General features: G+C 41.1%; 1 long non-coding RNA gene across 1 annotated transcript in view; it reads right to left on the bottom strand.

Moving 5' to 3' along the window:
• Positions 1–341: 341 nt before the first annotated feature.
• The window catches only part of LOC137753661 (uncharacterized), a 59771-nt gene continuing 35213 nt past the window's right edge, over positions 342–24899 (bottom strand). The window contains exon 4 of the long non-coding RNA XR_011071537.1: positions 342–724. This is a non-coding gene — a long non-coding RNA (uncharacterized lncRNA). The remainder of the gene's footprint in view (positions 725–24899) is intronic.

The raw sequence follows: 24899 nt of genomic DNA on the forward strand, positions 1-24899 counted from the left end.
TGTAAACAGGCCTGCTACTTGGGTCATATGATCCAGTAGACATGATGGTATTAGAGGTATTTATGGTATTAGAGGCATATTTGGGAAAAGATACCATGTGGAGTTCATGGCAAGCCTCTTAGAAGAGCAAGAATGTACCATTTACAACAGAAAGTTGTTTATAAAACAGCTCCTGGAGTGCTACCAAGCCCTGTTTAGAGATGGACCATCTGACTTTGGGACATCAAGTGACCATGCAGCCCAATCATGAGCTGAGTTCCATCAGACCCACTAAGTCAAAAGGTTGGCCAGGCCCGAGAGCAATTTATTATATGATAGAAGTGGAACATCTAGGATCAGGAACAAGCAAGGCCTGAAAGCACAGGAAGCTGCATGACTGGGTAGCCCACGCTTTCATGTGATCCACCACTGTTGCACTGGTTCTTCTCCTTCAGCTGCCACCAACGCCTTCGTGGTTGGAGAAGACTCTTGACCAGACGACGGAAGAGCGAAAAGCCCAAGCTTGTTCACAGATGGGTCATTTCAGGATGCGGTATAAGCCAAAAAATGGACTGTTGCTCCTCTACAGCCTTGAAAGACAGAGATGAGGGAAAATCTTCCCAATGGCAAAGCGCTGGGTGGTGTGCCTGGTCATGCCATTGGTGCAGGAAGAGAAGTAGCCTGAGGTTAGCCTTTATATGGATGCATGGGCAGTCGTGAGTGGCTTGGCTATTTGGTCAGAGGCCTGGAAGGAGGAAGAACAGAAGATCAATGTCAAGGAGGTCTATGGAAGAGGGATGTGATAGATGTATGAGAGTGAGTATGAAGTGTAAAGCTGTTTGTAGCTCGTGTTAACTCCATTAGAGAGCATCTACCATAGAAGAAGACTAAACAACCAAGGAGACAGAACAACTTGATCAGTCAAGGTCAGCCAGTCACTGTTTTCGGCCACCCGATGCTGGTAAAACGGGGTCATAAATGGAGTAGCCATAGTGGCAGGGATGGAGGCTATTTGGGGCCCAAAAATCATGAGCTTCCACTCTCCGATGTGGATCTAGCTACTGCCACTGCAGAATGTCTAGTCTGCCAGCAACAGAGACCAATGTTGGGACCTCAATATGACACTATTGCTTGAAAAGACAAACCAGTCATTTGGTGACGAGTTGCCTTCACTGGACCTCTCTACCCTGAAGGAGTCAGCAGCTCTTCTTGGCTGAAATCAATACACATTCTGAATACGGATTTTCCTTTACTGCCTGCCGGGTGGCAGTCAGCAACACTAGTCCAGGATTTGCGGATTGGTTTGATCTACCAACGTGGGATCTTATAGAACATTGCCTCAGATCAAAAAACCCACTTTACAGCAAAGGAGGTGCAGCAATGGGCAAATAACCACAGGATCCCTATCACATTCTGCACTACTCAGAAGCTGCTGGCCTGAGACGTGTAGCTAAGCTGTCAGCTTGGAGATGACATCCTGGAAGGATGGCGTACCATCCTTCAGGATGAGTATAAACTCTAAAGCAATGATCGTTATGCATGGAATTCCCAATAGATTAAGTTGATGAGTCCAGGAACCACAGATGAAGGTAGGAATGGCCTGATTACCATCATTTCCCATAACCCCACTGGGGAATTTGGCATTCCCATTTCCTCAATTGTGGATCTGGAAGTTCTGATTCCCAGCGAGGGTATGCTCCCACCAGGGGACACAGTGAGAATCCCATTAAACTTAAAGTTATGGCTGTCACATGGTTCCTTCAGTTTCCTCATGCCAGGAGACCAACAGATAAGAAGATGTGTTACTACACTGGCAAGGGAATTTCACTGATAGCAGAAGGCTGTAGGGCTGCCATTACATAATGAGAGCAGAGAACCCAGGTAATCTGCCTCCCTCCTTCACAGGTGGTGCTCCAGGGAACACTTCTCAATAAACCCGCTGCTCAGAAATCTGTCTCCAAGTCTGCTTCCTGGGAAAGCAAACCAAGTGGATTAAATGGGAAAAATGTCACAGAGCACACTGCTGCTAGGCTGTGTCCTTTTGAGGCTGGGAAACAGCCAGGGTTTGGTTATTGGAAATGATGATTCTGCAGACTTCTGACTCACCTCATCAGGTGACTGGTTAAGGAGAGTTTTTTGAGTGGTGAACTCAAAGACTGCAGTTGAGTCAGGAGGCAAAGGCAAAAATCAGCATAATTATATTGAAAAGCCTCGGGAAGGAGGAAGAGAATACTGCCTCCCAGCCTCAACTGCTCATATGTTATTGGAGACAAGTTTTTTGAAACAGTGCTCCAACTATTTCTCATAGTTGAGAGGTAACTCAGGAAATATTCTAAATTGCTGGTATAGTATCTGTAATATATAAATATATATAATATATAATATATATATCACTCTATATATTATATAGAGTGATATATATATCACTCATATATATATTATATAAATATATATAATATATAAATCACTCTGTGATTTATTCATAAATGGAATTTCATACAGATCCTAAAAGGAATGAACCAGAACTAGATAGATCAACAAAAATCTTAAAACTTTTCAAAAGTATAAACTTATGTGAAAAAGCAAGATACTAAAAGATATGAACATGTAAAAAATTTTAGACACAAGGGACAACATTATATACTATTTATTGCTGCACAAAACTGTAATAAAGATATAAAAACATGGGTTGGCTCACGAAATTCATCAGAGTGGCAGTTTCTGGGGAAGGGAGGAAGAGAATGAATACAAAAGGGTTTCTGAAAGGACTTTCATGGTTTTTTTTTGTTTGTGTGTTTATTTGTTTTGGTTTTCTGTGGGGTTTTTTGGCTGCATTGGGTCTTCATTGCTGCGTGCGGGCTTTCTCTAGTTGCAGTGAGCAGGGGCTACTCTTCTTTACCGTGCGCGGGCTTCTCATTGAGGTGGCTTCTCTTGTTGCGCAGCACGGGCTCTAGGTGCGCAGGCTTCAGTAGCTGCAGCACGTGGGCTCGGCAGTTGTGGCACTCGGGCCCTAGAGCATGCAGGCTTCAGTAGTTGCAGCACATGGGCTCAGTAGTCGTGGCTCGCGGGATCTAGAGTGCAGTCTCAGTAGTTGTGGTGCACGGGCTTAGTTGCTCCACAGCATGTGGGATCTTCCTGGACCAGGGCCCGAACCTGTGTCCCCTGCATTGGCAGGCAGATTCTTAACCACTGCGCCACCAGGGAAGTCCAGGACTTTCATGTTTTAAGTGATATATTGTACCTTTTATTTTTTAAAAACAATTTGAAGCAGAGATGACAAAATTTCGTCATATGTTAATTCTGGGTTGTGGGCATATTGATAATTGTTATATATATTCACTATAACTTTCTGTATTGAATTTTTCTGAGCTTAAAAAAATTGCAATATAGTACAATCAACCTTCTGAAAGATGCGTGAAGGTGTGCAGTGTTCTCATAATAGAACTAGTGATCCTTGTCTCTGGGGCATCAAGAGAGAAGGAATCCATCAGGTAGAAACCTAGGAACAGCGTTCCAGCACCAGGGAGCATTGAAGCCAAGCAAAATGCTCCAAGACCAAAACAGCAGGGCCATCTGGTGTGCCCAGAAGAGAAGGCATGAGGGAAACAGTGGCAAATGAGGCTGGGCAGCCAGCAAGGAGCAGATTGGGCAGAGCCTTAAACACACACATAGGAGCTCTAGATCCAAGTCAACCTTGGTTCTTCCAGGAGCTTCTGCCTTTATCCGGGGACCTCACACAGACACACTGGAGACTCCATGGAGAAGAATAAGCACTAAAATGTACAAACTGTGACCACATCTGGCCCAGGTTGTGCATTTTCCTGGATCTGAGGTCCTATAATAAAGACACAAAATAACACACTCTATCAACATAATGAACCACTTTGGGCCATGACCCTGTAGTCAGGCCAAGCTGGGTTCACAGCCGGGCCCCTCCATCAACCACCCAACTGGCCTTGAACAAGACAGTGACCTCTCTGAGCCTCTGTTTCCTCATCTGTAAACTATGGATGACGATAGGCCTTCCTGTGGGGTGGCTGGGAAGACGCAGTGAGGTGGCCCATGCAGCGTGCTCGGGACAGTGCCTGGCACAGAGCAAGCCCTCCAGGGATGTCAACTTCCACATCACCAGGAAGGACCTCCCAGAGCCCCCTGCCAGATGCCCATCCCGAGGAAAAGTCACTCTGCCTTGGGAATTAGTGAGGAAAGGAGCCCTTTCTAGACAGTCCCCAAATTCCTCACTCCTCAAACAGGAGGGGATGAAAGAGTTCCTTAATTGGTACCACAAAGACTTTTCCATGGAGAAAGAAATAGAACTTCTAAATTAAAGGCAGATTTCTCGGCAGGAGGGGCAGCTGGCCTGGAGTCGGAGCCCAGCTGCTGAGCCATTTTCCAGGAGGGAGGCCAGGGTGGAGAGAGTGCTGTCTGGGGAGCATATGCACCCCACCCAAACTCGTCTAAGGGTCCCCATGTTTGTTATCTGATGGGCACCATATTGGATGGGTGGCGCTGCCAGTGTAGCATGGCTGTACCTCCAGCTGCAGCTTGGCCTGGCTGGTTCACTGGGATGGGGCCCCAGGGAACAAGACAGTGTCTCAGAGAGTCCAATCCAGTAGGTGGGCAGAGCTCTGCCTCCAGAAGCTATAACCCCAGCCAGGCCTACTAAGGCGCTGGGTGGAGGAGGGGTCTTGGCACATCAAAGTGGGCTCCCCTGGGAGCAAGTACCAGTCGTAGACCCACTGAGAGGTCTCCTGATGCATGTCTGGGCCTCTTAAATTGCCTCTAGCCTAAGAAAGGACTGGGGGACCCAAAGACAGGTGTAGATTTCAGGACGATCAGGAGCCCAGCGTTAGGGCTAGATAAGCATTCAATCATTCACTTACCATGCATTCAGGCATTTACTTGTCAAGAAGCATTTGGGAGGCATATGACATGCCCCAGGGCCCGGAGACTCAGCAGTGAAATGGGCTGGCCTCCTGGAGGTCTCAGTGAAATAATGCATAATGCCTGACTTGCTTGCAAGCTGTGGTAGGACTGTGTCTCCCCACCCCTTCCCATCTCAGGCCACCTCCGCCCCTGGGCCTGGTGAGGGTCTACGCCAGATGGTCTCAGCTAGTGGGAGGACAGGCCTCCAGGGGCCAAAGTCAGGCAGATTTCAGACCAAATCCTCACCTCGCAGAGTGGAAATGCTGGGCCCCAAGTCCCCCCTTGGTCCCTAATGAAATCACTGATTCAGGCAAGGATTATCAACTGATGTGTTAAAACCATTAGGTGAACAGTGGATGCATAAATGGACATCCGAATTATGCAAAGAAAGACCCCACAGATTTCTTTCTGGCTCAGGAGGAAGAAACAGAACTAGAAGGGTTAAGCTGTGCCTGCCCTGATCCAAGAGTTAGTCTTGCACCAACAGTGGGACCATCACAAATCATGTATCAAGTGATACAGGTGGAAGCTCTCAGCATCTCCCATGATATGTTCCAGCCAAAAGATGTTTACCTGGGTCCATCAAACTTAGATTTCACTTCCAATTCACAGGATGTAAAGCGGATAAAGGAACAAGCTAAGTGGTGACAAAAGGAAGCCACCACACTAATCCAGACAGCAGACTCTTCTGCCGGATGATAGAGCCACAGTCTTCAACCAGCCACAATAAAGGGCACTGAGCTAGATGCAAAGCAATGGAAGGGACATGTGCCCAGAGGCACTGAAAAGTCCTAGACAAGATTCTGCTTTGGACAAACCAGCTAAAAGACATTGCTAAGACAACCGCTCCCCTCACTAAATATGGGTCAGGTATAAGATGATATTTAGAAATAATTATTTATTTTGTTAAGTGGGATTGTGTTATTTTAGCTCAATAGGAAATGCTCTGATTTTTTAAAGATGCACACTTGAATAACAAAATAACTCCAGAATGTTCATAGTTGCTTGTGGTAGACAGAATTCCAAGATGGCCCCCAAGATTCCCATCTCCTGGAATACATGCCCTGAGTGTGAATATGATGGGATATTACTCCTGTGATTAGGTTATGTTATGTGACAAAGGTGAAGAGATTTTTCAGCTGACCCTAAGCAGCTGACTTTAATCAAAGTAGAGGTTATCCTGGATGGGCCTGACCTAATCAGGTGAGCTCTTTAAAAGAGGGTCTAGAGGTCAGAGATGGAAGAAGTCAGAGAGATTTGAAGCAGCAGCAGATGTACCCCTGTTGGCCTCGAAGAAGCACACTGCCATGTTGTGGAGAGAGTCAGGTAGCAGGGAACAGAAGGTGACCTCTGAGAGCTGAGAACGTCAGTCCAACAACCACAAAGGAACTGAATTCCACCAACAATTCTATAAACTTAGTAGAGGATCCCGGGGTTAGGATGAGACCCCAGCCCTGGCAGACGCCTTAATTTTAGCCAGGTGAGACCCTGAGCAGAGGACATAGAAACTGTGAGATAATACATCTGTGCTGTTTTAAGCCATTAAGTTTATGGCAATTTGTGATAGAGCTATTGAAAACTAATATACTTCTTTATTCATAATCGCCAAAAGCCAGAAATATCCATCAACCAGAGACTAGATAAACAAACTGTGATACATTCACACAATGAAATAATACTCAGCAATAAAAAGAAATGAACTACTGATACAGGTAACAATTTGGATGAATCTCAAAAACATTATGTGGAGCAAAAGTAGCAAGACACAAAAAGATTGTGAGTCTGTGTTTATATTCCATGATTTCATTTACATGATGTTTAAGAGCAGGCAAAAAACTAATCTATGGCAATAGAAATCAGAACTATGGTTGCGCATGTGTGGGAGGGAGAAGATTCACTGAAGAGGAACATAACGAACTTTCCGGGGTGATGAAAATGTTTTATATCTTCATTAGGATATAGGTTTTATATCCTAATGAATGCTACTCATTTGTGAAAACTCATCAAACTGTATACTTCAGATCATATATTTTACTGTATGTAAATTATTCCTCAACTTCAAAATAATAATTCTCTCTTAGGTGTCTAGAGCTTGGCAGATGGTTCTTCCTGAATCTGGGGGCAAGAAAGCAGCGGGTGGAGGGGATAATTCTTCATTACGCTCACTCTCACATGTTTGCACACACACACACACAGATGGCGGCATTCCAGGCCGAGTAAGGTTCCCCTTTGGCCTTTGCCTCGTTTAATGTGGAGAAGGCAGCTGCCTCCCAGCTCCCAGGTCACTGCTCTGTGTGTCCGCCTGTCAAGATAAGAAGGCAAAGGCAGATGCTGCTAATTACCTGGCCTTTCAAGTGGTCCCGCGGCCTCACATCTGGCTCCATCTCCAACATCCAGCTTGAGCCAATAAAAGCCACATAAAATCACGAAGGGCTAATTTGGTGGTCAGGGCTCTGACAGGCTGCACATGAGGAGGTGTAGGGGCAGGACAAGGACTTGGCTGGGAGCGTGGGGCAGGAGAGAAGCCTCACCGAGCAGGCCAGCGGGGCAGAGAAAACACCATCCTCTCCCCATGGCAAACTGCTTCTGCTCTGGCCAAGCCTGGAGCAGGTCTTGGGCGAATATTTGCAGCTTCGATTTGTTTTACTGAGCACCCAGGGAGGGAGGCACTGCCTTGCATGCCAGCCAGCGGCCAGAGCCAGAGCCACCTTGCAAAGTTCACGCCGGACTGCAGGTGTGGAGACGCCAAACGTACGCCCCAGAGTTCCAGTGGTCCTGTTTCCCAAGGAAACCACGCTGTGCCCCCAGTAGGTCTGTGGGAGAAGAACCTGTCCCAAAAATACTGCCTGGGGGAGACCTACCCCAGGGACCCTCTGGGACTGGGCAGAATGGACAATCATCTAACATTTGAGGGACTTTCGAAAAGCCCTCATCCTACTGCCCTGTCACTTTGTCTGAAGTCCCACCATCGAAGGGAGGCATTTCTTTGAGTTACAGAAACTTTCGGGTCCTCCTTATTAAAATGCGAGTCCTTGGGAGATGTCGCTACTTTAGTCTCATATCTTGGGGAGTGACATTCTTAAGTCTTGGAGGAGAAAGGCAGTAGGCGGAGGAGAAGGATCAGGGTAATCGCTCAGAGATGGGCCTCAGTTTCCCCATCTGAGACCTTGGAACCCGACGACCTCTCAGAGTAAAGAGAAAAGGTGAGCCTGCCCTTCCCACTCCTTATCTCTGCCTCCTCCATCAAAGATTGCAAACGGGCAGCCCTGCGAGCCAGATTCAGCCAGCAGACCTGTTTGGTTTGGCCTGCAGAGCGTTTGTAGAGAACTGGGGCCAACATTTAAAAATGGACAGATTTCACATTTTTTAAATGCCAATGCTTCTTTGGGGAAACGGGAAGCTCTGAGGGCACTAAGCCCATATTCCCACAAGGCAACAATTGTTCTACGCTGAGGCCAGCTGCCGCATTGAGGTAGGACCTGTCGTCTCCGGTTCGCCTCAGTCCTCACCACTCCTCAGTGTCTGCCCCCAGTTCACTTGGCCCATTTCCTTGATTTGCCTGACCCTTGCAGGCATCCGAGTCGGCAAGCCCATTCTGGATAGGCCTGGCTGGCAGCGCCTCACAGCACAGTGGACGAGTGACCCCTGGCCCCGCGCTCTCCACGGGCCCATAAGCACAGTTCGGCTCCCTCTTTGGAAAGCTGGAAGAGAACTGGGGAGAGTGTGATGCTGAGAGCCCTTTGAAGGCAATGCCGTGGGATTATTCTGCTGAACATAAAAAGCCAAAGGCAGCAGGGCCACTGATGTGTTTTTGCAAATTCCAGCAAATTAAAAAAATGTGTGTGCAGAATTCAACTGGGGGCCAGGGCCTGGCTTTCATGAAAGAATAAATTGTTGGCCAAGACAAAGCAGCAGATTAACTTTTACAGAATATTTTTCTCTCCAGGATGCAGCTCCCACAAGCAGGCTCTTCGTGTCTGTGACGAGAGATGCCGCTTCAACCTTTATCTGCAGCCAGTCGAGCCGCCAAGGCCAGAGGCGAGCCTGTAGTATGACTTTAAATGGCTTGGCAGCAAATGTCAAAAGTGTTTGATCTGCTTTTAGAAAATCACCTTTCAAGGCACTGGAAGATACTTGACACTTTGCAAAGAGATTAGAAACTTTTCAGCTGACTTGGAAAAAGGGACCAGGAAGGTTTGATTCCAGTGGAAGCAGGAGGGGGTCCCAGTGGCGCCTAGGGTCAGTAAGCCTGAAGCCGGTGGTTTCACTTTAAAGGGAAGAGTCAGCTCCCAGCATGGCCGCAGCTGCCAGCACCTGCCCTTGCCCTCTGGGATGGTCCCTGAGAGCTTGCCTTTCTACGCTCTCAGGGAGAGGAGATGGCTGCAGGCAGGGTGGATGTGCAAAGTAACAACTGGTAAGCTGTGGGCATCAGCATTCAGCCGACTGCCAATAGGCTGCCCCACTGTCCCAGCCCACCAGCTGGTCTGGAGGCCACAATAGACATGCAGCACTTGGGCCGGCTGATCAGAACGAGGATATTGGATCAGTCAACACAGGTGACTTGAGGCATGCTGAGAGGCAGCACGCAACTGTCACCACTGCCCGCTCTTCCTTCCCCAGGCTCTCATGACTGTCCTTCCCTTTCACACCCACTGTCCCTCCACTGCCCTGAATCTACATTGACAACCTCTTGCATTACTACAACTGCTTTGCAACTGATCCCCGTCCTTTGCCCTCCTTCACCCTGTGCAAGGCCACTAGCTGGACCTTCCTAAAGCATTCTGCTGCTCTTAACTCACCTGCTAGACCAAAATCCTGGCAATCAAACTTCCACAGTCTTCCCCTAATAATAGTGACTATTGTGGCTTGCTATATTTCAGTTACATGTCAGGTGTTTTGCATGGTTTAACTAATTTAATACAACCTCTTTCTTACTGGCCTCATTTTAGAGCTGAGAAAATTGAGGCTTAAAGATTAACTGGTTTACCTGAGGTCATAGAGCTCGTAAGTGGGACTCAAACTTGGGTCTCCCAGACCTGAAACCATGCACAGTACCATCAGGCCATACTCATGCTCCCTCTTCTCATAAAAAACATTGCCAGAAAAGCCCCATCTTCTAAAATCATGGTGAAAATCAGAGAAATCTCTAATAGGCTGCACCCACACACCACCAGTTATCCATCTCCACAGTGAGTGGATCTGCATTATTACAGGAAATGAGGCTATGAAAATGTGGCCTAATAGTAGGAACTATGGGATAAGAAAGAGTTATTCTGTAAAAAAGGATCCTTCTGACATCACATGAGGATCCCCCCATGTCAAGTCAGCCCCTTTCAGAAAGCTATCATGCTGTCAGAAGACAGTAGGAAAGAATCTAAGATGGGCAACCTCCTGTGTCTCAGTTTCCTTCTGTATAAAGGAATTATAGCACTGCCTGTTTTACTAGTCAGGATAGGCTAGGTGGTGCTGCACTGATGAACAAGCCCAAAATTTCAGTGGTTTGCCACAACCAAGGTTTATTTCTTGTACACATTATATGTGTGTTGTCAGCAAAGAACTGTGCTCTACTGCAGTACTTATCCCTCAGGGACCCAGGGCAACAAAGATTCCCTAATCTACAACCTGCAACCAGCATCTCAAGACAAGTCTTCAGAGTTCTCTGCAGGAGGTGTAGAGAAGGCTAGAGAGTAAAGCACCAGCAGTTAAATGTTTCAGCTTGGTAACGACACATGTCACTTCTGCCTACATTTCATTGGGCAGAACTTGCCACAGGATCCTGCCTAATTTCACAAAGTTTTGGAATCATAATCCTGTCTACCAAGAAGCAGATAAGAAGTGGATTTGAATGAACATTAGCCATGTCCACCACACCTGCCTCTCAGGTTGCTCTCAGCATCAAATGAGCTTCCCAGGAAAGGTGATTGGGGAACCAGCTTAAGCCATGATTCTGATCCCAGATAGATACAAGTTCAAGTCCTGGTTCCAGGAAGCTGCATATGATCTTGATAAAATTACTAAACCCCTCAGTTTCCAGTTCTTCATCTGTGAAGTGGGGATATTAATCGCTACCTCACAGAGTATTATGAAAATGAAATAAGATAATGCATGAAGTGCTCTGAGCACAGCACTTAGGTAAGTTCTCAATCAATGGCTGGTGGTATAGATGAAACGAAGTTGGCCATGAGTTGATAATTTTTGATACTAGTTGATAAATTCATAGGAATCCATTAAAATACCCTCCCCACTTTTGTGTATACTTAAGTTTTTCAATAATAAATTTTTTTTAAAAAACCCGGGAAAGGTTGAGTAATGTTACAGAAATGGAGGAGTAAGGAACTCTAAAGAAGCAATCATTAAACTGGCAAAAAAAAAAATTATGGCAACTAGGGGAGTGCTTAATAAACAGTCTGCTAAATTTTAATAAGAAAATGTATAGCATTTTGCTTACCTGCCTATCATCTCCCATTCTCTAGCTCAGTGGCAGCCATGGGGATGGCAGTCTGCATTCCTGGTGTGGCTTGCTGGAGCTGGAGGGCAATACAGAACTTGCTCTCAGAAAGTTGTAATGGTGTGTTTTGACTTGTCTGGAAGTTCCCTGAGGGATTAGAACAGAAGCTGACCTTTGTTTGTCTCCCTCAGACTGGAGTGGCTTTCTATGTGGCATCTGTAGAAGGCATTACACTACCTATAGCCACCTGGGTGGGACAGACAAGCAAGCAGTAGACAGATGCATAAGTCTGGGAAGGAAGAGGCTAAGGAGAAACATTTTTGGGGCAATATGGATTTCAAAGGACTATCACATATACCAGGGAATCTGGAGTGCAACGTGCATGCCCATGGCTGGATACTCAGAAAAGATCTGATAGGATTCTAGGCTTCCACCATTGGCTGATCTTTGGGATCTGCACAAACAGGACGTGAAAGCTAAGGCAGAACTGTGTATACCTGGCATAGCATTGAAGGAGTAACCCAGCTTAGAGCCAATCTGCAAACACCAGAAGAGTATATTTCTTCTTTTTTGCTCCAGGCATTTATGGAAATCTTCCAGGTCACTGGTTAACCTCTGAGATAAAGGAACAGAGACTTCAGTGACCACACATAACAAGGAATACAGTATTTGCAAAAGTAGTTTGGAAAAGTCATTAAACGAACTATGGCTGCAGCCCACAAAAGTCAACAATAGCAATCCCTGGGGAGAATCCGATTTCAAGAGTTACCATATTATAATATTCAAAATGTCCACTTTTAACAACAACAACAACAACAAAATACAAGTCATACAAAGAGACAGGAAAGTATGGCCCATGCACAGGGGAAAAGAAAAGATATTGCCAGAAACTGTCCCTGAGGAAGCCCAGATATTAGACTTACTAGAGAAAGACTTTAAGTCAACTATTTTAAATATGCTCAATGAGCTAAAGGAAACCATGGACCAAGAACTAAAGAAAACCAGAAGAACGATATATGAACAAATAGAGAATATCGATAAAGAGATAGAAAATATTAAAAAGAAACCAAATAGAAATTCTGGAGCTGAAAAGTACAATAGCTGAAGTGAAAACTTCACTAGAGAGATTCAACAGCAGATTGGATCAGACAGATGAAGGAATCAGCAAACTTGAAGATAAGACAATCAAAATTATCCATGCTACTATGGAATAAATTGTGTCCCCCCCAAATTTCTTATGTTGAAACCCTAACCCTTAATGACACTGTATTTGGAGATAGGGCCTTAGGAGGTAATTGAGATTAAATGTGGTCATAAGGGTGGAACTCTAATCTGATAGAATTTGTGTCCTTATAAGGAGAGGGAGATCTTTCTCTCCACATGCACACAAAGAAGAGATTATGTGAGCACACAGTGAAAAGGTGGCCACCTACAAGCCAAAGAAGAGGCCTCAGAATGAAATATTCCTTGCTGGTACCTTGATCTTGGACTTCTCAGCCTCCAGAACTGTGAGAAAGAAATGTTTGTTGTTTAAGCCACCTACTGTATGGTATTCTGTTATGGCAGTGAACAGATTAATACACAGTTTGAGAAATAGAAAGAAGAATTAACAGAACCTGAAGGTATACAATCAAGCATACCAAAATGCACATCATAAAAGTCTCAGATGAAGAAAGAGGATGGAAAGAATATTTGAAAAAATATTTGAAAAAATAATGGCCAAAAATTTCTCAAATCTGATGAAAGACACGAATATACACATCCAAGAAGCTCAGTGAATTCCAATGAACAGTCAAAAAGATCCACAACGAGACATATTATAATCAAACTGTTGAAACCCAAAGACAAAGAATTTTGAAAGCAGCAAGGGAGAAGCAACTTGTGACAAGCACAAGTGACCTTCAACAAGATGAACACTTGATTTCTCACCAGAAACTATGGAGGCCAGGAGACAGTGAAATGATACATTTAAAGTGTTGGAAGAAAATTGTCAACCAAGAATTTTATATCCAGCAAAATTTTCCTTCAAAAATGGAGAAACCACAGTGATACCATGCAAAGTGGCAGAGGAGGAAGCACTAGGGCTCAGTCCTTAAGCCAAACAACCAGTAAACTGAGGGAAAAAACTGTCAAAGTTAACTACCTCAGACCTCGGAGTCCTGAAGGGACACTTATAAAAGCCAGGGCTTGCTTGATGAAGGGAGAGGCTATTGCTCTTTGGTAAGAGGCCAGCATGTATAAAATACCTACCATCCTCCATCACAAAGCCCTGCCATACTGTGGGGATACTGGCTCACATTCCTGGAGCATCTGACTGGTGCCAGGATGAGCAGTGTGGTCCTTATTCTCCAGAAGTTGGGGGTAGGGCATTTTGGTCAGTCTGGTAGATTCCTGAGGGACCAGCACAGATATTTGCTTTTGCTTTGGCCCTCTTAGTTTCAGTGCCTATGGGGAAGACCTATTGTAGGTTTAGAGATATAATCTTTCTTTTTTCCATTTTTGCAGTCAGATATTAAGGAAATCTTTGTCAGCTCATTGGCTGACATAGATAATGGAACAGAAACTTCTGTGACCATGCACAACAAGGAACACATTTTGCCAAACTAGTTTGGAAATATCACAAATAAAACAAAAGTGATGGCTCCAGTAAACTAGTAAAAATCAGCAATCCCTGAGGAGTGGGAAAATTAGATTTCCAGGTGTACCACAGTATAATATTCAGAATGTCCAGTTCTCAACAAAAATTTACAAAACATACAAAGAAAGAGTAAAGTATGGCCCGTTGGCAGGAAAAAAGAATTTGATAGAAACCAACCTTGAGGAAGCCCAGACATTGTAATTACTAGTCAATAATATTAAATCAACTATGAGTAAAAGGATATCATGGACAAAAAAACTAAAGAAAATCAGGAAAACAATGTATGATCAAAATGAGAATATCAGTAAAAAGATAAACTACAAAAAGGAACTAAATAGAAATTCTGGACCTGAAAAGTAAAAAGAGCTGAAATGAAAAGTACAAGAGGAATTCAACAGCAGATTTGAGCAGACATGTGGAAGAATCAGCAAACTCAAAGATAAGACAATTGAAATTATCCAATCTGAGTACAAAGGAAAAAAAGAAAGAAAGAAAAAAATGAAAAGAACCTGAGGGAGGTGTGATATATCATCAAGCATACCAACATGCACATTACAGGAGTCTCAGATAGAGAAGAAAAAAAGAAAGGCACATAAAAAGTATTTGAAGAAATAATGGCCAGAAACTTCCCAAATCTGATGAAAGACATGCATATATGCCACCAAGAAGCTCAATAAACTCCAAGTAAGATACAGTCAAAAAAGATCCACAAGACATATGATAATCAAACTGTTGAAACCCAAAGCAAAGAGAAAATCTGAAAGCAGCAAGGAAGAAGCAACTTGTGACAAGCACAAGGGATCCTCAATAAGGTTAACACTTGATTTCTGATCTGAAACCATGGAGGCCAGAGGACGGTGGAATGACATATTTAAAGTGCTGGAAGAAAAAAAAAGTGTCAACCAAGATTTTTATATCCAGCAAAACTATCCCTCAAGAATGAAGGAAAAAATCAAGACATCTCCATAGAAATAAAATCCGAGGGAGTTATCAATAGATTTGCCATATGAGAAATGCTACAGGAAGTCCTTCAGTCTAAAATGAAAGGACATGAGACCATAATTAAAGCCGTAAGAAAAAATAAATAACACTGGTATAGGTAACTATGTATGTAAATATAAAAGTCAAATGTTATTGTACTTTTGGTTTGTAACTTTTTTTCCCATGTGATATAAAAGGAAAACACACAAAACAACAATTATAAACCTATGTCAGTGGAAAAACATATATAAAGATGTATTCTGTGACAATAACAAAATTTAAAATGAGGAACAGGTATATACAGAAGCAGAGTGTGTATACTTTTGAGACTAAAAGTTAGCACTGTTCAAACCAGCTTGTTAATAAGCTTAAAAGATGCTAATTGTAATCCCAAAAGTAGTAGCTAATAAAATAAATAAAATGTGTAGAGAAAAGGAAAGAAGGGAATCAAAATGATTTACTACCAAAAAATAAACTAAATACCCATAAAAAAGCAATAATGGAGGAATGAAGAACAAAACAACATAAAACACATTGAAAAATAGCTAAATGGTAGATGTAAATGCTTCTTTATCAGTAATTGCATTAAATGTAAATGGTTTAAACTCTTCTATTAAAAGGCAGAGCTTGGCAGATTGGATTTAAATCTGGATCTTAATCTCTGGATATAGATTGGATCCATCTATATGTTGTTTACAAGAGACTCATTTTAGATATAACAACACAAAGAGATTGAAAGTAAAAGAATGGAAAAAGATATTCCATGCAAATAGTAACCAAAAGAGAGCTGAGGTGGCTATGTTATTGTCAGACAAAATGGACTCTAAGTCAAAAAAGTTACAAGAGACATAAGGACAGTATATACTGATAAAAGTTTTAATTCAGCAAGAAAATAGAACAATTATAAACCTACATGAACCTAACAAAAAAGACCCAAAAAGATAAAGCAAAAATTGACAGAATTGAAGAGAGAAGTATACAGTTCTACAATACCCCAATTGGTAACTTCAGTACCCCAATTTTAATAAAGGATAGAGGGACTTCCCTGGTGTTCCAGTAGTTAAGAATCCATCTTCCAATGTGGAGATGCGGGTTTGATCCCTGGTCAGGGAACTAAGAGCCCACATGCCACAGGGCAACTAAGCCTGCACACTCTAGAGCCCACACACTGCAACTACTGAGCCCACATGCCACAACTAGAGAGAAGCCCGCACACCACAATGAAAGATCCCACATGCCACAACAAAGATCCCACATGCCACAACTAAGACCCACAACTAAGATCCGATGCAGCCAAATAAATAAATATTAAAAATAAATAAATAAAGGATGGAACACCCAGACAGAAAATCAGTAAGGAAACAAAGGACTTGAACAACACTATAAACCAATTAGACCTATTAGACATATATAGAACACTACACCCAACAACAACAGAATAAACATTCTTTTCAAGTGCACAGGGAACATTTTCCAGGGTAGGCTAAATGTTAGTCCACCAAGCAAGAATTAACAAAAATTTTTAAAGATTTAAATCGCACAAAGTATCTTTTCTAATCACAATGGAATGAAGCTAGAAATCAATAACAGAAAATTCACAAATATGTGGAAATTAAACAACAAACTCTTAGACAGCCAATGGGTGGAAGAAGAAATCATCAGGGAAATTAGAATGTACCTTAAGACAAATGAAAATGAAAACACAAAATACCAAACTTATGGGATGCAGTGAAAGCAGTACTAAGAGGGAAATTTATAGCTGTAAACATATACATTAAAAAAGAAGAAAGATCTCAAATCAATAACCCAATTTTACACTATATGGGACTAGAATAAGAAGAATGAATTAAACTCAAGCTAGCAGAAGGAAGGAAATAATAAAGATTAGATTAGAGATATATAGAATCTATATATCTGTAAATATATATTAAAGAGAGAATAGAAAAACAATAGAGAAAATCAACTAAACAAAAAGTTGGTTCTTTGGAAAGATCAACAAAATTGATGAACTTTAACCTACATGACTAAAAAAGAAAGAAAACTCAACTAAGTCGGAAATGAAAGTGGGGGCATTACTACCTATTTTACAGAAAGAAAACAGATTATAAGAGAATACTATAAACAATTATATGCCAGCAAATTGAATACTCTAGATGAAATAGACAATCCCTAGAAACACACAAACTACCAAAACTGACTCAAAAAGAAATATAAAATTTGAACAGATCTATAACAAGTAAGGAGATTGAATTAGTTATCAAAACATCTCAACAAAGAAAAGCCCAGGAACAAACAGCTTCACTAGTGAATTCTACCAAACATTTAAAGAGGAATTAACACCAATTCTTCTCAAAGTCTTCCCAAAAAATTGAAGAGGAAGGAATAATTCCTGCTCATTCTATGAGATCAGAACTACTCTGATACCAGACAAAGACAGTATAAGAAAACTGCAGGTCAATATCTCTTATGTATATAGATGCAAAATCCTAAACAAAACACTAAGAAACTAAATTCAGCAGCATATTAAAAGAACCATACACCATAAAAAAGTGGGATTTATCTCTGGAATGCACAGATGGCTCAACACAAGAAAATCCATTATTGTAATATACCACATTAATAGAATGAGAAGAAAAAACATATCATCTCAATTGATGCAGAAAAAGCATTTGCAAAAACCAACATCCTTCAAATAAAATAGAACTGCCTCAACATGATAAAAACTATGTATGAAAAGCCCACAGCTAACATCTTATTGAATGGTGAAAGACTGAAAGAATTTCCCCTAAGATCAGGAGTAAGACAAGAGACCTGCTTTTATCGTTCTGTGCAACACAGTATTGGAAGTTCTAGCCAGATCGATTAGGCCGGAAAAAGAATTATAGGGCATCCAAGTTGGAAAGGAAGAAATAAAATTATCTCTATTTCACAGATGACATGATCTTATATATAGGAAACCCTAAAGAATCTATACAGGGGAAAAAAAAGTTAGAGCTAATAAACAAATTCAGCAAAGTTGCAGGATATAAAATCAACACACAAACAATATTTCTATACACTAGCAATGAACAATCAAAATATTAATAAAATAATTCCATTTACAATAGCAAATAAAAAATACTTTGGAATAAATTTAACCAACAAAGTGAGAGATTTGTACACTGAAGGCTACAAAACATTGCTGAAAGAATAGAGATGTCCTAATAAATGGAAAGACACCTGTGTTCATGGATTAGAAGACTTAATATTGTTAAGATGGCAATACTACCCAAATCAGTTTACAGATTCAGTGCAATCCCTATCAAAATCCCAACAGTGTTTTTTGCAGAAATAGAAAAATCCACCCTAAAATTCATATGGTATTTCAAGGGACCCTAAATTTTCAAAACAATCTTGAGAAAGAACAAAGTTAGAGAATTTGCCCTTCCCAATTTCAAAACATACTATAGCTACAATAACCAAAACACTGTCGTACTGACATAGGATCGACATATAAATCAACGGAATAGAATAGGGAGACCATAAATAAACCCTCACGTATATAGCCAATTGAGTTATGACAATGGTGTTAACACCATTCATGGGAAAAGGACCATCTTTTGAATAAATTGTGCTGGGAAAACTGTATGTCCACCATGCAAAAGAATGACGTTGGACCCTTACCTTATACCATATACAAAAATTAACTCAAAATGGATCAAAGACCTGAATTTAAGAGCTAAAATTATCAAACTATTAGAAGGAAGCATAGGAGAAAATCTTTACGGCCTTGAATTTGGCAATGGTTTCTTAAGCACAACACTAAAAGCACAGGCCACAAAAGAAAAAAAATAGATAAAGTGGACCTCACCAAAAGTAAAACTTGTGTGCAACGAAAGTACTATCAAGAGAGTGAAAAAAAAACCAACCCAAAACTCAAAAGAAGACAATAACCAAATTCAAAAATAGGAAAAGGACTTGACATTTCTCCAAAAAAGATATACAAATGACCGATAGAACATAAAAAGATGCTCAACAACACTAGTCATTAGGGAAATGCAAATCAAAACCAAATACCATTTTACACCCACCAAGATGGCTTTTTTTTTTTTTAATTTAAAACAGAGGAAACAACAAGTATTGGTGAGGATGTAGAGAAAATTCTCAAACGTTGCTGGTGGACATGTAAAATGGTGCAGCAACTGAGGAAAACAGTTTAGTGGCTCCTCAAAAAGTTATACATAGAATTACTATATAATCCAGCAATTCCACTTCTAGATAGACAACACAAAATAATTGAAAGCAGGGACTCAAACAGATACTTGGTACATCAATATTCATAGTGGCATATGTATAAAATAGATAACTAGTAAGAACCTGCTGTATAAAAAATAAAATAAAATTCAGAAAAATATATTCGTAGTGGCAATATTCTCAATAGCCCAAAGGTGGAACTAATTCAATTATCCATCAACTGATGAATGAATGAACAAAATGAGATCTATACATACAATGAAATATTATTCAGCCAAAAGGGAATGAAATTCTGATACATGCTACAAAATGAATGAACCTTGAAAACCTTATGCTAAGTGAAATAAGCCAGGCGAAAAAGGACAAATAATTGCATGATTCCACTTAAATCTAGAATAGGCAAATTCATAGAGCCAGAAAGAACAGAGGTTACCAGGGGCTGGAGCAGGGGTTGGAGGAGGAATGGAGAGTTATTGCTTAATGGGTACAAAGTTTCTGTTTGAAATGATGAAAAAGTTCTGAAAATATCAATAGATACTGATGATGGTTATACAGCACTGTGAATATAGTTAATGCCCTCTGGACTGTACACTTTAAAAAGGTTATAATGGTAAATTTATGTTATATATATTTTATCACAATAAAAATAAATAAATAAAAAGTCAATCCAAAAAAAAGGAGAAATTAAGAGATTCCCAGATAAGCAAATGCTGTGGGAGTTTGTCACTAGGAGACCAGACCTACAAGAAATGCTAAAGGTAGTCCTTTAGGCTGAAATGAAAGGACACTAGTCAGTAACTCAAATCCACATTAAGAAATAAGGAATCTCAGTAAATATAACTACATAAGTAAATATAAAAGCTAGTGTTATTATATTTTTTGTTTCTAACTCCTCTTTTTGTTTCCTATCTGATTTAAAATATAAATGCATAAAACAATAACTAAAAATCTATGTTAATAGGCATACATGTATAAAGATGCAAATTTGACAATAATAACAAAAAAGGGAGGGGACAGAGACATATAGGAACAGAGATTGTGTATGCTATTAAAGTTAATTTGAAATCAGCTCAAACTAAATTGTTATAAAGTTAGGATATTTATTAATCGTAATCCTCATGGTAAACACAGGGGTAATATTTATGACCTTGTATTTGGCAGTGGAGTCTGAGATATGACACCAAAAGCACAGGCAACAAAAGAATACAATAGATAAACTGAATTTCATCAAATTTAAAAACTTTTGCGCATCAAAGGACACTATCAGGAGAGTGAAAAGACAGCACAAAATGGGGAGAAATTATTTGCAAATTGTATATCTGAGAAGAGATTAATATCAAGAATATTCAAGGAAATCCTACAACTCAACAACAGAAAAGAAAGCAACCCAACTCAAAAATGAACAAAGGGGGCTTCCCTGGTGCAGTGGTTGAGAGTCTGCCTGCCAATGCAGGGGACACAGGTTCGAGCCCTGGTCTGGGAAGATCCCACATGCTGCGGAGCAACTGGGCCCGTGACCCACAACTACTGAGCCTGCGCGTCTGGAGCCTGTGCTCTGCAACAAGAGAGGCCATGATAGTGAGAGGCCCGCACACCGCGACGAAGAGTGGCCCCCGCTCGCCTCAACTAGAGAAAGCCCTCACACAGAAACGAAGACCCAACACAGCCGAAAATAAATATTAATTAATTAATTAATTTTTTTAAAAAAATGGACAAAGGGCTTGAACAGACATTTTCCCAAAGAAGACATACAAATGGCCAATAAGCACATAAAAAGGTTTCAACATCACTAGTCATTAGGGAAATGCAAATCAAAACCACACTGAGACAGTACTTTACGCTCACTAGAGAGCTATGTTAAAAAAACAAACAGACAAAACAAAACAAAAAAACAGAAAATAACAAGTGTTGGTGAGGATTTGGGGAAATCAGAACACTCAAACTTTGCTGGTGGGAATGTAAAATGGTTCAGCCACTGTGGAGAACAATTTGGCAGCTCTTCAAAAATTAAATATAGAATCACCATATGACTGACCAGTTTCACTCCTGGGTATAAACCCAAAGGAATTGAAAACAGAAACTCAAATACGTGTACATTCATGTCCATAGCAGCATTACTCACAATAGCCAAAGGGTATAAACAACCCAAATGTCCACTGACAAGCAAATGGACAAGCAAATGGATAAGCAAATTATGGTATATACAAACAATATTATTCAGCTATAAAAAGGAATGAAGCACTGACACATGCTACAACATGGATGAACCTTGAAAATATCATGTGAAGTGACAGAACCAGACACAAAAGGGCACATATTGTATGATTCCATTTATATGAAATATCCAGAATCGGTAAATCCATAGAGACAGAAAGCTGATTGGTCATTTCTAGGAACAGCGGGAAAGAAAGAATAGGAAGCTGGTGTTTAAGGGATACAGAGTTTCCATTTGGGAAGATGAAAAAGTTTTGCACCTGGATGGTGATGATGGCTGTACAACATTGTGAATGTACTAAACGCAACTGAGTTGTTCACTTTAAAATGGTTAATTTATGTTGTGTAAATTTCACTTAAAAAAAAAAAACCTGGGAGACAAACTTTGTTGTTCTTTATTTATTGGTGAGAAATCTAATCCCCCAGGAGGCAAATAACTTGTTCAAGGTCACACAGGCCTTTCTTAGCAACCAAGGTCAAGAATCAGTTTCTGAATCTAAGGGCAAGCCATGGCTGCCCCAACCTCAGGAGAGGTGACAGTAAAATCAGGAGGATGGGGGAGAGTGAGACACGATTTGTAGACTCCATCTAGATTTTACCAGCCTGGTGGGTTGTTGGTTCTGAGGTTTTTTTAAAGATTTTCCAAGGGCACACTTACCTTTCCAAGGGCACATGTGTATTTCTTGTGCAGGAGCCAAAGTACTGAATGAATTTTGTAAACATAGGCATAACCCCAGCAATGGCTCCCATAGGAGCTGGCGGGCCACCAGCATGGGGGATCTCACGCACTGTGGCAAAGTCACCCCGCCACTCCCAGGCCTCACCACCCATATCTCCCTCAGTTTATTGTCGCTGTGGGGACCATAAAGTCAGCATTTTATAGCATTAGCCCACTTTTTTTTTCCTACATCAGTCACTGCTCTATATTTTTGCTATTTGTGACCAGACTATTAAGAGATTTAAAGGTTTTCATATGCACTGGCATATTTTTATTTTTAAGTTTTATGAAGACACGTTTGAAATACTGAAAAATAGAACAGCAAAATGAACATCCATAAAAATCCCTCTGGATTTAATATATTTGCTTCAACCAAATTTTGTATTTTTGCTGAACCATTTGAAAGGAGATTGCAGACATCATGACAGTAATACTTCAGCTTGCATTGTCAAAAAATAAGGATATTTTCCCATAATACCATTACCTAGTCTAACAAAACCAATAATAAATCCGTAATAGCATCTAATAACCAGTCCATATCCAAATCCTCATTTGTTCCGAAAATGTCTTTTATGGTTGTTTAAACTAGGACCCAATCAAAGGTCATACTTGAATTTGGTTGTTATGTCTCTTAGGTCTTTTTTAGTCTAGAACAATCCCTTTAATTTTGTCTTTTTTTTTTTAACCTATGACATTGACTTTGTTAAAGATACTAAACCTTTTATCTTAAGGAATGTGGCACATTCTGTATTTGTCAATCTGATTGTTTCCTTGTGGTATCATTTAATTTGTCCCTCTGTTCTCTATATTTTCTATAAATCAGAGTTAGGACTAAACAGTTGATAGAGGCGTGTCCAACATCACTGACAAGAACACCTCAAAGGTGAAGCTTATACTTCATCACGGCATCCCATCAGGAGAAACAACAGAGTTCCCACATTAGTGACGCTCAGTTTGATTCCTGGGTAAGGTAGCAACAGACGGATCTTGCCGTTATACAATTACATATTTCCCTTTGCAAGTGGACTTGAGGGTCGGTACCCTGACATTGTGCAAAACTCCAGTTCTCAGTCAACTTTTTACCTAATGCTTCCAACATCCATTGATGATGCTTGCCTAAACCAATTATTTCATTGATAGTTGCGAAACGACCACTTTCTAATTGTCTCATTCCTCCATTTATTAGCTAGAATTGTTCCATAAAGAGATTTCCCTCCTCAACTGGGGCTATTTGGCCACAATGAAACACAGTTCCTAAAGAAGAAGCAGGATAAATGTTCAAACATAGTAAATAATCCTGACAGAAAATTCAGAGGCAGAGACGGGACACCAGCCCTGGCTCAGTGGGCAGAGCCAGACCTGGCACCGTTGAGAGGAGGGGAGTATGTGGGAGGTGGGTGCACCCAAGACCCACCAGCATCCTTCATTTGTTTGATAGACGTCTACAGCTCCAGGTGAATTGGCAGATGGAACAATGGTCAAGGCAACAAATTGTCAGAAGTAGCCACTGATTTTCCTTTCTTTCTCTTTTGTTTAATATCTCATGGATTGATTTTTTTTTCACTACTGAATAGTTTGACAGCACTTTAAGCTCACTCAGCTGTTTTCAGAATTTGGGGGGCTTTTGGTTTCTTTAAATTCTACTCTCATACAACATTTTTAAAAAGCACTCGTCAGTCTTTTTGTTCAGCTTTAAAGTTTTAGATTTCAAAATCATTTTCAGGCAGTCTTGGCTGCCCCAGTGGCTTTACAATGTTGTCATAAATTTTTAAATTTGTCTCTAGTGCTAAGTGAAATTCCAAAATGAAAGGTCAAAATGAACATTTTCTTTAATAACTTTGGTTACACCCAATGGTGATTTTTTTTTTACAGCTTTGTAAAACTTATTTCAGGGACTACTATCTGCAATCTATTTTTGCCTTTAAATTTTTAAAATGCATTTAAATCGGGCTTCCCCGGTGGCGCAGTGGTTGAGAGTCTGCCTGCCAATGCAGAGGACACGGGTTCGAGCCCTGGTCTGGGAAGATCCCACATGCCGCGGAGCAACTAGGCCCGTGAGCCACAGCTACTGAGCCTGCGCGTGTAGAGCCAGTGCTCCACAACAGGAGAAGCCACGACAATGAGAAGCCCGCGCACCGCGATGAGGAGGGGCCCCCGCTCGCTGCAGCTAGAGAAAGCCTGCACACAGAAACGAAGACCCAACACAGCCATAAATAAATAAATAAATTTATTTTTTTTAAAAAATGCATTTAAATCAAATACTGCTTACTTTATATATTCAGCAATATGTCTCACACTTTTATTCCATATTGACTTTGTATTTAAGTGGTTTCCATAAAGAAAAACAAAACTTCCAACAGTGACAAGGGCATGACAGGCCTTTTATTGGCTATTCCTGAAAACAACCTTAATATTTCAAATGTTATCCTAAGACTGGAATGTGAAATAAAGAGGTGAGAAATCATTGCATAAGTCATTTCCAAGTTCCATTCATCAGAGGCGTGCCCGTAGCTCCCACCCTGTGCGTGTTCCTCACTGTTGGATGGTGCTGTGACTTCAGTTGGACAAATCATTGTCAGAAAAGCACTGAGTCCTTCATTTAGCTATTCTTTGTTTCAAGCAGCAAAGTCACTATTGTGAAAAAAATCACTCAAGATGGGACTTACTAAGGGTACCCTGCAGTGCATTGGGCGGCCTGCAGCAGCTTTCCTGGACCTCCTATTTGTGCCAGCTAATTTACATGGGGTCAGGGTTGGGACTGA

The sequence above is a fragment of the Eschrichtius robustus genome, chromosome 19 (assembly GCF_028021215.1).
Source record: "Eschrichtius robustus isolate mEscRob2 chromosome 19, mEscRob2.pri, whole genome shotgun sequence".
NCBI classification, from domain to species: Eukaryota; Metazoa; Chordata; class Mammalia; order Artiodactyla; family Eschrichtiidae; genus Eschrichtius; species Eschrichtius robustus.